Genomic DNA, 15,808 nt, shown 5'->3' with positions numbered 1-15,808 from the left:
TTGCTTGTGTCGGAGGGGGAGGAAATCAGTCTCCTATTTTAGGCTTTTGGGGCTTGAGTCAGTCTCAATTTTATATTTGCTTGTATGGGAGGGGGAGGAAATCGGTGTCCGATTTGGGGCTTGAGTCAGAAAGTTTTTCCCTTTTCCCCCATTCATTTGAATGGCTGCCTCAGAAACCCCATTTATCCTCTACTGCTCTATCAATGGCATGGATCCAAATGGTACACCACATGGCCAAAAGTATGCGGACACCCCTTCTAATTAGTGGATTTGGATATTTCAGCCACACCCATTGCTGACAGGTGTATAAAATCAAGCACACAGCCATGCAATCTTCATAGACGAACATTGGCAGGAGAATGAGCTGCACTGAAGAGCTCAGTGACTTTTAACGTGGCACTGTCATGGGATGCCACCTTCACAACAAGTCAGTTTGTCAAATTTCTGTCCTGCGAGAGCTGCCCCGGTCAACTGTAAGTGCTGTTATTGTGAAATGGACATGTTTGGGAGCAACAGCAGCTCAGCCACGAAATGGTAGGCCACAAGCTCACAGAACCCAGGAGAAGGTGGGGGAAGTTTCTCGGGGGCCGAGGAGGGGACCAGGGTGCACAGCGTGCAGGACAGTATGCATGAACCTTCTCACAAATAAACTGGACAGGAATGGAGGGGCATCGGGTCATAATGACCCACATCTAACCTCGGTTGGGCCGGCTAGAGTAATGTGAAGGATTTTACAGATTTATCGAGACACGGGAGAAAATCCAGAGAGCGCTTCTTATTGCCCTGGTCAGAAACAACAAACTCCACAGGCAGACAGGATTAAAGCGAGCAAGGGTCTTGAACAGTGGGCCAACTACGAGCAGGGCAATTCTGGACAGATAATGTATCTAACTATCATTATCAAGCGCGTAGCTTGTAAAAATCGTCTGTCGTCGGTTGCAACACTCACTATCGAGTTCCAAACTGACTCCGGAAGCAACGTCAGCACAAGCACTGTTCGTCGAGAGCTTCATGAAATGGATTTTCATGGCTGAGCAGCCGCACACAAGCCTAAGCTCACCATGCGCAATGCCAAGCATCAGCTGCAGTCGTGCAAAGCTCTCCGTCATTGGACTCTGGAGCAGTGGAAACACGTTCTCTGGAGTGATGAATCACGCTTCACCATCTGGCAGTCTGATGGACGAATCTGGGTTTGGCAAATGCCAGGAGAACGCTACCTGCCAGAATGCATAGTGCCAACTGTAAAGTTTGGTGGAGGAGGAACAATGGTCTGGGATGTTTTTCCTGGTTCGGGCTCGGCCCTTTTGTTCCAGTGATGGGAAATCTTAATGCTGCAGCATACAATTACATTCAAGATGATTCTGTGCTTCCAACTTTGTGGTACCAGTTTGGGGAAGGCCCTTTCCTGTTTCAGCATGACGATGCCCCTATGCACAAAGTGAGGTCCATGCAGAAATGGTTTGGCGAGATCTATGTGGAAGAACTTAACTGGCCTGGACAGAGCCCAGACCTCACACCCAACGAACACCTTTGGGATAAATTGGAACACCGACTGCAGGCCTGACCTAATCGTTCAACATCAGTGCCAGACCTCACTAATGCGCTTGTGGATGAATGGAAGCAAATCCCCACAGCAATGTTCCAACCTCTCGTGGAAAGCCTTTCCGGAAGAGTGGAGGCTATTATAGCACCAAAGGAAGGGGGGGGGGGGACCAACTCCATATTAATGCTCACGATTTTGGAATGAGATGTTGGACGAGCAGGTGTCCACATACTGTACTTTTGGCTATGTAGTGTATTTTGGAAACCCTCCCGTTGAAGATAGTCCTCTGGCAGATGTTGCAGGACTTGCAGAATCTGCTGACATCACTAGTTATTCCTGACCAATGGAAGTTGCTTGCTATTCTGTCAGTTGTCTTCTTCGCTCCAAGATGACCTCCAACAATCAATTAATGTGCCAATTTCATCACGGCCTCCCGATACTTGGTCGGAACGATGATTTCCTTCACGTCGGTTGTGTCAGTTGTGCAGATACGATACAAGACACCTTTGTGGACTTCGAGCCTGTACTTTCTTTTGTCTTGCGTCTGATGATTTCTGTTATCCTGCACCTCCTTTCACAACCTTTGAAGTGAGACATCTTCCTTCTGAGCTTGCTCGAGCTCTTGCACAGTCACTTTAGGAATGTAAGATTGTGACACCTTCACTGGTTTGATGTCATCCTTGTTGCGCTTGGTATGTGCACTGGTCACTGTTGCTTGTGCCAGCTGTGGAATCCAGTTGGGTATGGATCCTTGACCTCTTGTGCTCCTGGTATATTACCGATCACAAGATCACAAATGTGGTCCTCCATGCACATGACCTCCACCTCTCTCATGTAGTAAGGTGTGTCCATGTGGATCTTTGCAACTGGATAGTGATGCAATGTACTATTGATCAGCTTGCACGAGTAGACCTTGTCAGTCATCTGCCTTATCGTCATAAAGTCTTTCTTCACAGCTGCACTAGTACATCCTGAGTCTCGGAGTACCGTCACTTTCTGTGAACCCACGTAGCCTTCATCCACAGTGATGTTGCCGTGGATGATGCCAGCGGTGGTTTTCTCACAACTAATGAAGACCATCGGGGTTGACTGAAATCCTCCTTTGTTCACCCGTATCTCTTCAGGATGCTTTTGTACAGCTGATGCAGCTCTTTCGGCTCTGCTCTGCACATTACATCTTTCCTCCGTAAATCGTGTACTGCACCAGCTGTCTTCTGTTGTCGCTTCATCTGAGCTGTCTTCCCCAATCAACATTCGGCCATCATGTGGCCTTTCTTGTTATGTGGAAGCATTCCCTCTCGCTCTACTGAATTGGGGCTTTGTTGGCTGAGATAGGTCAGTTTTGTGCAGCAATCTCTCTGACCTTGGTTTCATTATGACGTCCTTCTTCCTGACTGACCGTCCTGTAATGCACCCACCATGTGCTTCAATATACAGCTTAGCCCAAGGTTGTCAATGCTTCAGTGTTCTCAGGCACTCTCTCACGTATGAACAGAGCCATCTCCGTAGAACACACATACTAAGGAACTGTTCACGAACCAACAATTTGGTTAATGCTTCAAAGCTATGTTCGCACTTTGCCATCAAAATCCATTGTGTAAAGCACCATCTCAAACTGAAATGCAGTTTCAACTTCGTCAGGTTTAATTTCTCTGAACCTCCGGCGATATCCATCTTCAACAAGACCACTTTCAAACGATCATTGTCATGAGCATTCTCCGAGGGCATCCTGGTAAACACCTGGAGTGCTTTGTCGGTCAAAAGGGGGCTGAGACTAACAGCCCAGTAGTCCTCTCTGTTCCAATGTTGACTCGCAGCAAAACGCCTGAATCTCTCAAGGTACGCATCCGGCTCATCGCGTTTGTCATCAAATGTGGGGAGCTTTGGCTTGTTCGCCATTACTCCTACCTCACCGGTGTCAGTAGTGGTGCGAGCACGTGTAGCCGCTTCAATCTCCAACTGCCCACCTGTCAACTCACGTTTTTGCAATGAGACTCACGACTTTATGTTGAAAGTCACATTCTCGCCATAAATTCTCACATTTTTTTTTTTTAATTCTCAGCACCAAAAAATATTTATAACGTTATTGCATTGCGACTGGTTTAACTGATGTTATAACCTTGAGTACCGACTTAAATCTGATTTCTTCGCGTAGTTCCGCTCTTCCTATATGAGAGACGGAGTATGATCGGTCAATTACCGACGACCATCCTGATCCAATGAAATGTCTTGTAACCGGGGGTTCATTTTTCACATGAAATTTCCGCAAAATACTGGGAATTCATTCTTCTGGAAGAGACGTGAGAAAACGAGTGACATTGAGAGTGACTACGATTCAGATGGCCCTTCAACTTCGAAAAAAACGGAAAGTGACCAAGTGCCAAGGTGACGCTAAATATGGCATGAAGTTTAGTTCTACCTGGACAAAAACATATCCGTGTATCATAGCCGATAAGACTTCCAAGCATCACTTTCGATGCACCATTTGTCACCGTAGTTTTTGTTGCGATCACCAGGGATTTTGAGACGTGGATCTGCACATGCAAAGACAATCTCATACGAAATTGGAGAAAAATCAAATCTTCATCAGGATCCATTTTATCTGCGTTTGCAGCTCAAACGAAAGTCAATGACAAGGTAAGTTAACTCTATTTTTAATATAATTATCGTGTGGTAAATTGATGAAATCTAGAGTGCTAAAAATTTAACCATCTGGATAAAATTTTTACCAATTAAGATCTGAAATAGGATTTATCATTTCTTTATTATTAAATACCTGTTTGATAATAATACCAGTCACTAATGTTTGAGAAAAAGTTTACTTTTTCTACAAGTGAACAAAATGTATTTTTCGCACATTACATTTAATGTACTTGTATAATTTTACCGTTTGTTATTTCACAGAGTTTGCATGACAAGTTTGGTATGTTGAATGTTGTTGCCTCGCTGTGGTGGTGGAAACTGATATCAAGTTAAATATATATATATATATATATATATATATTTTGAGTTCCGGTTCCGGTTTTGAGCGGCAAGAGGTCTCCTTCGGGGCTCCCTGCTGACATTCTCAAAGTTAAGTTCCGGTTGTTATTTGTCCCGTTTTAACTGTTTAATTTTCTCACCTACATGTTAATGTGTGTTCCTAGTTCGGTTTTGTTTCAAAAATCGTGCTATTTTGTGAGTATTTTTGTCGACGTTCTTACTTGGTGTTTGAGGCCTAGTCCTAGGTTTGAGGCCTACCGGTTCCACTCGGTGTTCGATCGTTTTTTTTTGTTTTTTTGTTTGTTTTTTCTCCCCATTACCTTCAATTTCTATCCTCCCCATTACCTTCAATTTTCATCCTCCCCACTTTCCAAACATCCCCCATTCTCCCAACTAATCTCTTTCTTATCTCAAAAAAAAAAAAAAAAAAAAAAAAAAAAACCCAACAATAACAACAACACGCTCACCTTCTCCCGATTCTGCTACTTCTTCTTCCTCTTAACTTCCTCCTCGTCTTCCTCGATTTCTTTTTTTTTACACTTCCATGACCTAATCTGTTGAACTCTCTCATACATTAATATTAACAACAAAAACGATCTTATAATGCTTCATCTTCCTCTCTCACACATGTGGTACTCTTTACTGTTTCACAATGCACTTCTCTTCTGCTATTTTAACAGACTGCTCTCATTTCGACCTCTCCTTCATTCCTTGCCTAAAAAATCCAACTATTACAGCGCTTCTTCTCTCCATGCTCTGAATTCGCCTTCATTGCATCCATCAAGAATTGTGTTAAATCGCATCTCTGACCTAAAACTTTTAAAAACCACAGTTTGCCATGGATGCTAAGCTTTCCATCAACCATTCTTTTTTCCAACTTCAGTGCCAACTCACCCCCCTCACCCCTCACTCTCCACTCAAAGCAACCATCCCACTCTTCTCCTCCAAGCCTCCCTCTCACCTCTTTCAAAAATTCCCCCTCACCTTTCTCCCACCTTTCATCCCCCTCACTCTTCCTTCTCTAAGTTGCCCCCCTCTCATCCACCAACCTGCCTCCCTCCACTGCCCTCTCACCTCCATCTCTTCACTCCACCTCCTCAAATCCTCAACTGCCATCTTCCTTGTCTCTTGTCCCCCCCTCTCTCCCAGCACCACAGAGCCTTTTCTCCTCCTCATTCGGCCCCCTCCCCTCGCTATTCTGCAATACCCACACTCCTTCAGCAACCCTCCCTTACCTCCCCCCTCGTCCCTCGTCCTACCCCTCCCCCGCCCCCTCCACCTCCTGCACCCAAAGCCTCCTCCTCTACCTCTTCATTAAAAGTGTGGACCTCAAATATCCGGGGCCTTCGCTCAAACCTTTCAGATCTTTCCATGCAGGTTGCCACTGACAAACCAGACATTATCTGCCTAACAGAAACTTTCCTCTCCCAAGACGTGTCTGACTCCCAAGTATCTCTCCCTGGTTACTCCCTCTTACGGTATGACAGACCTGAGCCTCGTCCTGGTGGAGGTGTTGCTCTCTTCATCAAAGACTCTATTCCTCACTCTCCCTGCCCTCCTGCCCCTCCCCCCCACCCCCAGGAATACCTCTGGCTTCGGCTTCCCCTCCACTCCCACCTCATGTTTATATGTGTACTGTACCGTCCACCGAACAGTGATGACTCCATCTACACCTCACTCTCCGAAAACATGGACCATCTTCTATCTTCTCATCCAAACTCTCTCTCTTCCTCTTATGTGGCGACTTCAATTGTCATCACGCCAGTTGGCTAGGTGTGGGTACCTCTCTCACCTGCCATGGGACGTCAGCAAAAGCTTTCTGTGACTCATTGGGACTGACTCAATCGGTCAACTTCCCGACCCGGATCTCAACCAATGGTACTCCATCTCTTCTGGATCTGATTTTGACAAATTTCCCTGACAATATCTGCTGCTCTTCCTTCGCTCCAATTGGTTCTTCTGACCACGTCCTTGTTAAAGTGGACATCTCTCTGGCTGTCATCAGAGAACCACCTCACCGCCGTCGAGTCTGGCATTTCACTCAAGCCGACTGGCAGGGTCTCCGAGCAGCCATCAAACTTACAGACTGGTCTCCTATCACTACTTTCTCAAACATCAACTCATCCTGGGAATTCTTTCAAAGAAACTTGCTCTCCCTCATGCACAGATTTATCCCCTCTCGTGTTCAGTTGTCTTACCCTTCCTCCCGCCCTTGGTTTACTGAAGCTTGTGGCGAGGCAGTTGTCCTGAAACAACTTGCCTTTGCCTCATGGAAAGCAAACCCAACTGAGAGCAATCTCAGTTCTTTCCACAAAGCTCGGAACAAGTGTGTATCTACCCTCAGGAGAGCCAGAAAACAACATCTTTCTCATCTCAAGTCTGAACTCTCAGACCTCTCTCCCTCCTCAAAATCCTGGTGGCGTTTAATCAAATCTGTTTCTGGTGTATGTTCCCCTCCATCCCCTCCCTTACCTCAAATGGCCGCACTGCTGATTCCACACGTGATAAAGCTGAATGTCTAAACTCGGTGTTTGCAGCTAAATCTTGTGTCCCAAACCCATCACTATCTCTACCCACTTTACCCAGTCGCACCCAACTGTCCCTGGACTCTGTATCCTTTTCTCCTGACAAGGTGGAGAGCTTGCTTTCAAACCTCGAGTCAGATTCTGCAACCCGTCCAGAGGCATCAGCCCACGTGTCCTCAAAGCCTGCTCTTCTGCTCTTGCTCACCCTCTCTCTGTTCTATTCACCCTCTCATTTTCCCAAGGTCATCTGCCATCTGCTTGGAAATCTGCTAACATCACTGCCCTGCATAAAAAAGGTGCAAAAACAGATCCCTGTAACTACAGACCAATCAGCCTTCTCCCAATCATCAGCAAGGTTATGGAATCCATCATTGCTTCAGACATGAAATCCTTCCTCTTCTCCAATGGCTTGATTTCCAATCATCAATTTGGTTTCAGACCAGGTCACTCTCCCCTGGATATGCTGCTACTGCTCTCCCATCAATGGATGGAGGTCCTCAATGCCAGACAGGAAATCCGAGCCGTATCCCTGGACATATCACGTGCTTTTGACACAGTCTGGCACCCTGCCCTACTCACCAAACTCTCTTCCCATGGTATTCAAGGCCATCTCCACTCATGGCTCGCAGACTTCCTCTCCTGTCGCAGTCAACGTGTGGCCCTAAATGGAGTTCTTTCATCCCCTCTTCCTGTGCAGGCTGTGGTTCCTCAAGGTAGCGTTCTGGGCCCTGTTCTTTTTCTGGTTTTCATCAATGATCTCTCGGACTCTCTGGAAAATCCTCTATTTCTCTTTGCCGATGACTCCACCCTCTGCCGTACCATCTGTCATCCCTCAGACCGGCAAGCAGCAGCTTCTTCGCTCACTGCAGATCTGGATAAAATCACAAACTGGTCCAACACGTGGAACATGTCTTTCAATCCACACAAATCTCACACTCTCACTATGTCTCTTCGAAAGGACCGTTTACAAAACCCCCATCCACTTTCTCAACAATCCTCTGGAAGAAGTCTTTTCTTTCAAGCTTCTGGGTCTCACTATCTGCCATGACCTTTCCTGGGAAAGTCACATTTCCAACCTTGCCTCAAAAGCCAGTCGCCGACTGGGAATCCTCCGTCGTGCAAAGTCCTTCCTCGGCCCTCTTGAGCTCCTGACTACTTACAAAGCTTTTGTCCGTAGCCTGATGGAGTACTGCTCTCCCCTCTGGGCTGGTGCTCCTGCCTCCCACCTTTCTCGACTTCACGCTGTCGAAACCAGGGCTTTTAAGATCATTGGCATCTCCCGCAATGAAGCTGAGTCTTTGGGCCTCTCACTCAATCACCGCAGGTTGGTCGGTGGTCTTTCTGTCTTCTACCGACTCCTCTCCAGCCTTGCCCCCATGCTCTCTCTGCGATTTGTCCCAACCACATTTCCACAGGGCGCTCAAGGTCCGCCAACAACCCCCTTCTGGTAAAACTACCAAAATCACGAATCACTGCTCATCTTCACTCTTTCATTCCTCTTTTTTCCCGCCTTTGGAATAAACTTCCTCACTCTATTCTTTCCCATTCTTCCCTCCAGGCCTTCAAAACAGCTGTTCACCACCACCTCTTATCTTCCCCATCCAAATCCTCGATCTTTTCTACCCCCAATAATCCACCCATGCCCACTTCCTTCAATTCTCCTGCTTTCCTTCCTGAAAGTCCCTGTAATGTCCATCTTCTCCTCGCCATGTTCCCCGTCCCATCCCCATCCCTCTCCCTTCCACAGTTCACCTGTGTCTGTTCCCCAATGTTTTGTCCCTTCCACTCCCACCCCTCTTGTCTCATGCCTCCTTGCTGTGAGTTGTGTGTTAGCTCTCATACGAGCCTCGACCAAGGTATACAAAAAAAAAAAAAATAAAAAAAAAAATATATATATATATAATGCATTAACCAATGTTTATTATGTAGTACGTAGACATAATACACTATATTATACACTATTTCTTTAACACACTATATATCTATACAGTCTTCTTTCACTTTTAACAGTTTCATAACTTTAAACAAAAAAGTATTATTGATATCTTCAAATGGTTGGTGATGGTATTGATCTTTATTGAACGATAACTTTTGACACTTGTCATTTTAACATGTTCATGGTGGTTAATTTAATGTTAACGAAGGACTTACACTTATTGTTAGTGCCTGTATAAATTATTATCGTGTGTTATTATTTATCACAATTCCAAAACCATAACAGGTACACAGAATAAGATGGGGAAATGTGTATTTTAGATATTGCACCTATGCGTATTTTTTTTCGTTTTTAAAAGTACACAATTTGGTAAGTTAAGATGCTGAACAAATTGTCACTTATGTTCATGCAATTATTGTAGATTATCTGCTTGTTTGTGTATGAACAGAATAATCTAATTTCATGTGTTGATTTCAGATTATACTTGCTGAAGTCAAGGTTGCCAATCTCATCGCGCAGCACAACTTTCCGCTCGCAACAGTCGATCATCTCAGCCAACTGTTTCACGATATCTTCCCAGATTCTGAAATTGCAAAGCAGTATTCCCCGGCCAAAACCAAGACAACCTGTATGCTGAATGGGGCGAATTCCCCTCACTTCCGAGGTATTTAACATTTAATTATGTGACATATCTAATGTTCTGCTTTCTTCTTAAACACATTCAGTTAATAAGCAATAATGCTGTGGTTACTGCCTGGTGCTGGCTTAATGGTGAGGGTGACGGGCTTGGGATCCTAGGGTCCTGAGTTCAAATCCTGCTCAACTGTTGAATTAATACCAGGTGGGGTTAACTCGGCCTGTCATCCTTCCGAGGTTGGCAAAATGAGTGCCAGCATGCTGGTATACTGTGTCGGAGTGGCGACCCGTCCAGGATTGTGTCCAATAGCCAAAGAGACTGCTTAAGCAGCACCAACGCTCTGCACAGAGTATGGTCCTGATGGATGGATGTGGTTACTCTAGTTAGTATCATATATCATGATTATTTGCTGACAATTCTGCTCATGAACATTGATTTGACAACATCGATTAGTTTCAACTTTTCTTTCAGTGAATCTGGTGGAAAATATGAAAGACCAACCATACTCCCTTGCTGTTGATGGTTCCAACAATACTGGGCTCGAGAAGATGAATCCTCTTTCAGTTGGAATTTATGATGTCAACACAAGCAGGGTTGAATTTCATCTCCTTGATATGTGCCTAACTTCAGGAGTTAACTCAGCAACAGCTGCAGGTGTATTTGACAAAATAAATGAGAAAATTGCTCAACATGACATTCCTTGGGAGAACTGTGCGGCGTTTGGGGTTGACAACACAAGTGTAAACTTCGGTAGAAAGAACAGAATCGAGACCAGAGTAATCAAACTGGTAGAATCTTGTTATTTCGTAGGACGTGCCTGTCATTTAGTACACAACCTTGCCTGCAAAGCATCCGATTCTCTCCAAAAGTTAAATTTGACATGGAAGATTTCTGTGTCGATATCTTTTATTGGTTTGATAAGTCAACAAAAAGGAAAGGAATTCTGAGTGACTTCTGTACATTCTGCGACTCAGAATATATACAGGTTATAAAGCATGTCAACACCAGCTGGCTGAGTCAGGAAAAGGCAGTTGGTCGTAATTTGCAGATATTTGAAGGTAGTAAGAGTTACTTTAAATCTTCAGACGAAAGCCGTCCTGGATTCAAGAGGCAACAGAAGCACTTTGAAGATCCTACGACAGTGGTGTACCTGTTCCTCTATCAATCTGTGCTGCCCATATTCACAAACTTCAACAAGTTTCTTCAAAGGGAAGACCCTTGCATCTTTGCAATCTTCCCGCAGATGCAGTCTTTCATGAAAAAGCTCCTTGCAAAGTTTGTGAAGGTTGACGTGATAATGGAAGGTCTACCTGCCGTCACTGACATTGACTTTGTGCCTGGAAACAAATCAACGATCAAATGAAGCTATCTTTGTTGGTGAGTCTACCAGAGAAAAACTGGAATATCTCGAGGAACAAGGGGACATATCTCCACAGGATTGCAACAAGTTTTTCAAGGACGTCAGAGCCTTCTATTCTAAGGCAGCAGCGGAAGCACTTCAAAAGCTTCCATGGCTTGACAAACGTGACATTCTCAGACAATTTAAGTTTGTCAACTTCAATGAGAGAGGGACGGCAACATTTGAAGATGTGTTGTTTTTTTGTGAAGCGGAATGCACATCTTCTGCCCTTTCAAACTCCACACAAGGTGGTGGAGTTGCAAGACGAATTCACGGAGTACCAACTCTTGGACAATGAGGATATCCCACAGAAGACATGGGATGAAGCACTTGTAAAGGATGAAGTTGGAGTGTTTTTTTTCACAAGATGGAGGTGATTTGGGGCCATCTTTCCAGTAGTTAAGCTTGCTGGGGGTAGCTCCAAATTTGGCCAACTCTCTGCTATAGCTAAACTTGTTCTTGTGATCCCCCACTCAAATGCTGGTGATGAGCGAGTGTTTAGCATGGTTAGAAAAATCAAAACTGATTTCAGGAGTAGTCTTTCCTTAGCCAGAACTATCACCTCTCTTCTGACCAAGAAGATGGCCAGCCCAGAAGCTGGTTCCCCATGCTACAAATGGGAACCTTCTAAAGAAGTGCAGAAAAAGGCACAAAGTGCAACAAAAGAATATAACTCTCTCCACTCCAAGTAAACTGAACATTATTGACTATTACAAGTCATTCATGTTTTGAAGTGTTGCCTGTTAGTGACTCCTTGTCCATTACCTTGTAGCTTTTGTTGAAAAAAATATCACATCTCATTAATTATACAATCTGGTTAATATGATAATGCTTTATGTTATTGTGTATATACAGTAACGAAGTCATGGGATTAAAATGAAGGATGGAAGCCACAGGGCACTGACGTTAATTGTTTCTTGTGTTTACAGTAGATTGAATCATTGTATGCCATGCTAGTTCCTTTGTCAGGGTTTTGTTGTTGTGAATTACCAGTTGATTGCCAAATATCAATTTGCTGAAATAATACATCTTTATTATAAGGATGATGAGTGTTCCAATTCCTGTATAGCATTTTATCTGTTGATATGTCTTGTTTGTTCATGTTGTTGGTTCATTTCTTTTTGTCCATACAGTGGACTAAACAGTAACAACATGACATAAAAACCTATCTTCTGACTGAAAATAATATGGATGAATTTGGCACTGGAATGCAGGAAATTGCATCTAAGACACACCAGAAAGTAAACATTTTCTGGGGGAGCATGCCCCCAGACCCCCGTAGATTTTTTGGCCGCTTCACGCCCTCAATTCTCGGTCACTACGCGACCTCGCTGGACAGATTTTACATCCTCACACTTTTTCATAATTTGGGGTTCACAGGTCAGTGACTGACTCAGTGACCTCTGTAACTATTTTATAGAGCCTGGGTGGAGGAAGACCCACAAAGTGGATCAAAATGCCCTGTAAGTGTATCTGAGAGCCCTCATTTGTGTGCAGATGCTACCCTGAGAAGTAGCACAGTCCCACCAGACTCTGGAGCCAAAAATGGCCTCATTTGCTCCCAAACTCAGCCACGCAACAGAGCTCCAGGATTTATATGGGTTGTCGGGTTTTGGGAGTGTTCTCCGGTCATGAATGTGTGCTGGGCTTCAATCGAGGGTCAGTATTTAGCGGAGCGCCAGGGCTACCCAGGCGATGTTGAATGGGCCCCAGCGCATGTTTGCGCTTCGAGCTATATGCCGATATGTTCGGACTCGTAGGCACCTTCAATGTCCTCCATTCCCTGGCATTCCAAAGGACAGCAGTGGGTGTCCGGGGTACCGACTGTGGTCGCGCTGCGTCATCGCGGCTGTGGTGAGGAGGGTGAAGCGCAATGGTGTTTGTGGTGAAGAGGTTGCGACTGTGTTAATGTGATTGAAGCGTTTGTGGTGAAGATGTCGAATGTAGGTTATTGTGGAGATTTTTAGGAAAGTGATTGTAGTTTGTATGAAGGCTATCGCGTTGATGGTCTGAGTACTGTGAGGGTCTGAGGTGAAACGTCCATTGGTGACGAGCGCGCAGTTTGAATGGGGCCACCGTGGCATATGTTCATGAGGCTCAATTGACATCACCGTTCGGTATGTGGCGTGCATGCACGTGTGAAGGAGACGTCGTGTGTAAAATAAAGTGAAATAAAATAAATGAAACAAGAGCAAATGGAATTAAAGATCTCATGAAAAGCCCTGCGCAACGCATTTTGTCCCATATACGCACTATGGAAGGGCGAACTGAATGAATACTAATGAAATAACTGTCTCGGGACCGCGATATGTTGGGTGCCATTGCCTTGGGGGAGTGCTGGCTTTGAAGAACTGCAACGATATATAAAGCATGTTAACACTTAAATGAAAAATCACTTCGAGTGACACTTAGGGAAACGGAATGGCACTCGGGAGAGAACATACCTCTGCCAGGCTGAACAGTTTAAATTTTGTATCCCACTGACAGGTCGGATCTGAATCCGGTCCTTAACCAAAATCGAATCGGCTTGTTCTTGTCACCTTACAAACTCATACACCGGGTTTTGTCACACATTGTCCACAACTATTTGAGATATCCTAATATACATAGTTTTTGGCCCCGTCTTTCAATGGTGAAGAATCAATATAAAAAACTCGAATCCGGATTCGGATCTTTACCAAAATCGAATCAATTGGTCCTTTTCACACACCCAATATGTCCACCAAGTTTCATCTGAATCCATGCACAACTTTGAGATATCATGCAATATCGTTTTTAGCCCCATCCCTCAATGTTGAAGAATCACTTAAAATATTCTCAGATCCGGATCCGGATTCGGATCTTCACCAAAATTAAGCATTGCTGTCCTTGGCCGGTGAGCAGGGAAGGGGTGAGCAGAGAAGGGGAAGCGAGGAAGGCGATTCAGCGAATGGAAAAGCAGCATTAACTTTCTGACGAAGGCACCTGCAGCAATGCCACAACCCACAATGGAGGAGGGTAACACAATCCTTAAATCACCTTACCTTGAACTATGATGTTCCCTGCTTGGGGACCAAGGTACGAGGTACGGCCTCATCTTCCAGAATAATCCCGTCGCGTCGGTGTTAAAAACCTGCTCCGTCATAAATCCTTTCACTTCGATTTGTTTCATAAGCTGCGCATGAGAACGTGTGTTTGAGAACAGGGGTTCAAATCCTGGATACCATTGACGAGAGTCGCAAGGCCAGGCTGAATGGCAGAGCTGAGCTGTTCAAGGAGCTGAAGTGTAAAACGGTACGTGCACTTAGGGTGGTCAAGGAGGCCTATGTGCGAGGAATCTGTGAGGGGGTAGTGCATCAACTGTGGTCAAGTGATTCTCGTCCTGATTTCAGGGGAATTTCCGCATTGCTTTCAGCCAAGCCTGTCCCTCGGTGTACTGCAGTCAGAGGGGATTGTGGTGGGCTGTTGACAGAGGAGTCCGAAGTGAAGGCCCGCTGGCCGGTAACTTTGAGTGGCTGTACCAGGCTGATCCATCAGCTGTCGAGTTGGACATCAGGGGTGTTTCTATCCCTATTGCTGACCCTCCAATCAACTGTGGTCTACCTTCGTTTGTGGAAACACAGGCTACGGTGAACCGGTTGAAATGGAGTAAAGCTCCTGGAATCTGTGGCATCCATGCTGAACTTCTCAAGGCTGGTGGAAATGCTGTACTCATGTCATTGCATGCAGTTCTTTGCTCTGGCTGTAACACAGGCATCATCCCAACTGACTGGAAGAGGGGCCTTGTTGTCCCTCTCTGGAAAGGGAAAGGTGATCGCCAAGACTGCAACAACTACCGAGGGGTGACCCTGCTCTCAGTGCCAGGCAAGGTCTTTGCTCGGATAATTCTTGATAGGGTTCGCCACCATCTGCCTGAGCACCAGCGTCCAGAGCAGTCAGGCTTTACATCAAAGAGGTCAACGATTGACTGTGTCCTTGCTCTTCGGGTCCTCACCCGGGATGCCCTCTGGAAGATTTTTGGTCTTTGTGGGGTGCCACCGAAACTGATAAATCTGATGTCTAAACTATACTCTGGTACTGAGATGCTACGAGATGTAGTGATACCATCTCTGACTTATTTCCAGTTGTTACTGGAGTTTTTCAGGGGTGTGTACTGCCCCCCACACTTTTCATCACTTGTATGGACTGGATTCTAGGGAGGATGTTGGAGAGATCAAGCTGTGGTGCATCATTTGGGAATGTCAAGATGTCTGACTTTGATTTCGCAGATGATGCAGTCATCTTTGCGGAGACTCTCGATATCCTTTGGGGGGCCCTGGAGGTGCTGAATGAGGAGTCGAAGCTGCTGGGATTACGGGTTTCTTGGTTCAAAACTAAGATCCATGCTTTTGATGACATCTTGGATGCTGCTATCTTGTCTGTACCTGTTTGTGGTGAGGATGTTGAGGTCACGGAGAGATTCACTTACCTTGGCAGTGATATTCATGTCTCTGCTGGCTGTGAGCCCAGAGGTCAAGAGACGTCTGTGTCGGGCCTGGGAAGTCATGGATTCACTGGATCATGGGTTGTGGCACCGCCGGTACCTGTGCGTGAGGACTAAAGTCCGAGTCTTCAGGTCCTTTGGTGCTTCCAGTCTTGCTCTGTGGATGTGAGACTTGGACTCTGACCAGGGATCTGAGATGCGACTTAATTCCTTTGGTACCAGGTCTCCTCAGAGACTCCTTGGCTGTTGCTGGTCAGACTTTGTGACCAACGAGCGGTTGCTGAGAGACTCAAATGAGATTTGTTACCTGCATAGTCCATGAGC

The 15,808-nt window shown here is 45.4% G+C and overlaps 1 long non-coding RNA gene across 1 annotated transcript in view; it reads left to right on the top strand.

Moving 5' to 3' along the window:
• LOC147034359 (uncharacterized) overlaps window positions 1-13,296 on the top strand; it is a 97,656-nt gene extending 84,360 nt beyond the window's left edge. The window contains exons 3-4 of the long non-coding RNA XR_015058153.1: window positions 9,464-9,650; window positions 10,095-13,296. This is a non-coding gene — a long non-coding RNA (uncharacterized LOC147034359). The remainder of the gene's footprint in view (window positions 1-9,463; window positions 9,651-10,094) is intronic.
• The last annotated feature ends 2,512 nt before the right edge of the window (window positions 13,297-15,808 follow it).

The sequence above is a fragment of the Eptatretus burgeri genome, chromosome 1, assembly GCF_056783735.1.
Source record: "Eptatretus burgeri isolate ZD-2024b chromosome 1, Ebu_testis_v1, whole genome shotgun sequence".
In the NCBI taxonomy this organism is placed as follows: Eukaryota; Metazoa; Chordata; class Myxini; order Myxiniformes; family Myxinidae; genus Eptatretus; species Eptatretus burgeri.
Note: the sequence above shows the minus strand (reverse complement) of the source record. Positions and strands in the feature narration are given on the sequence as shown.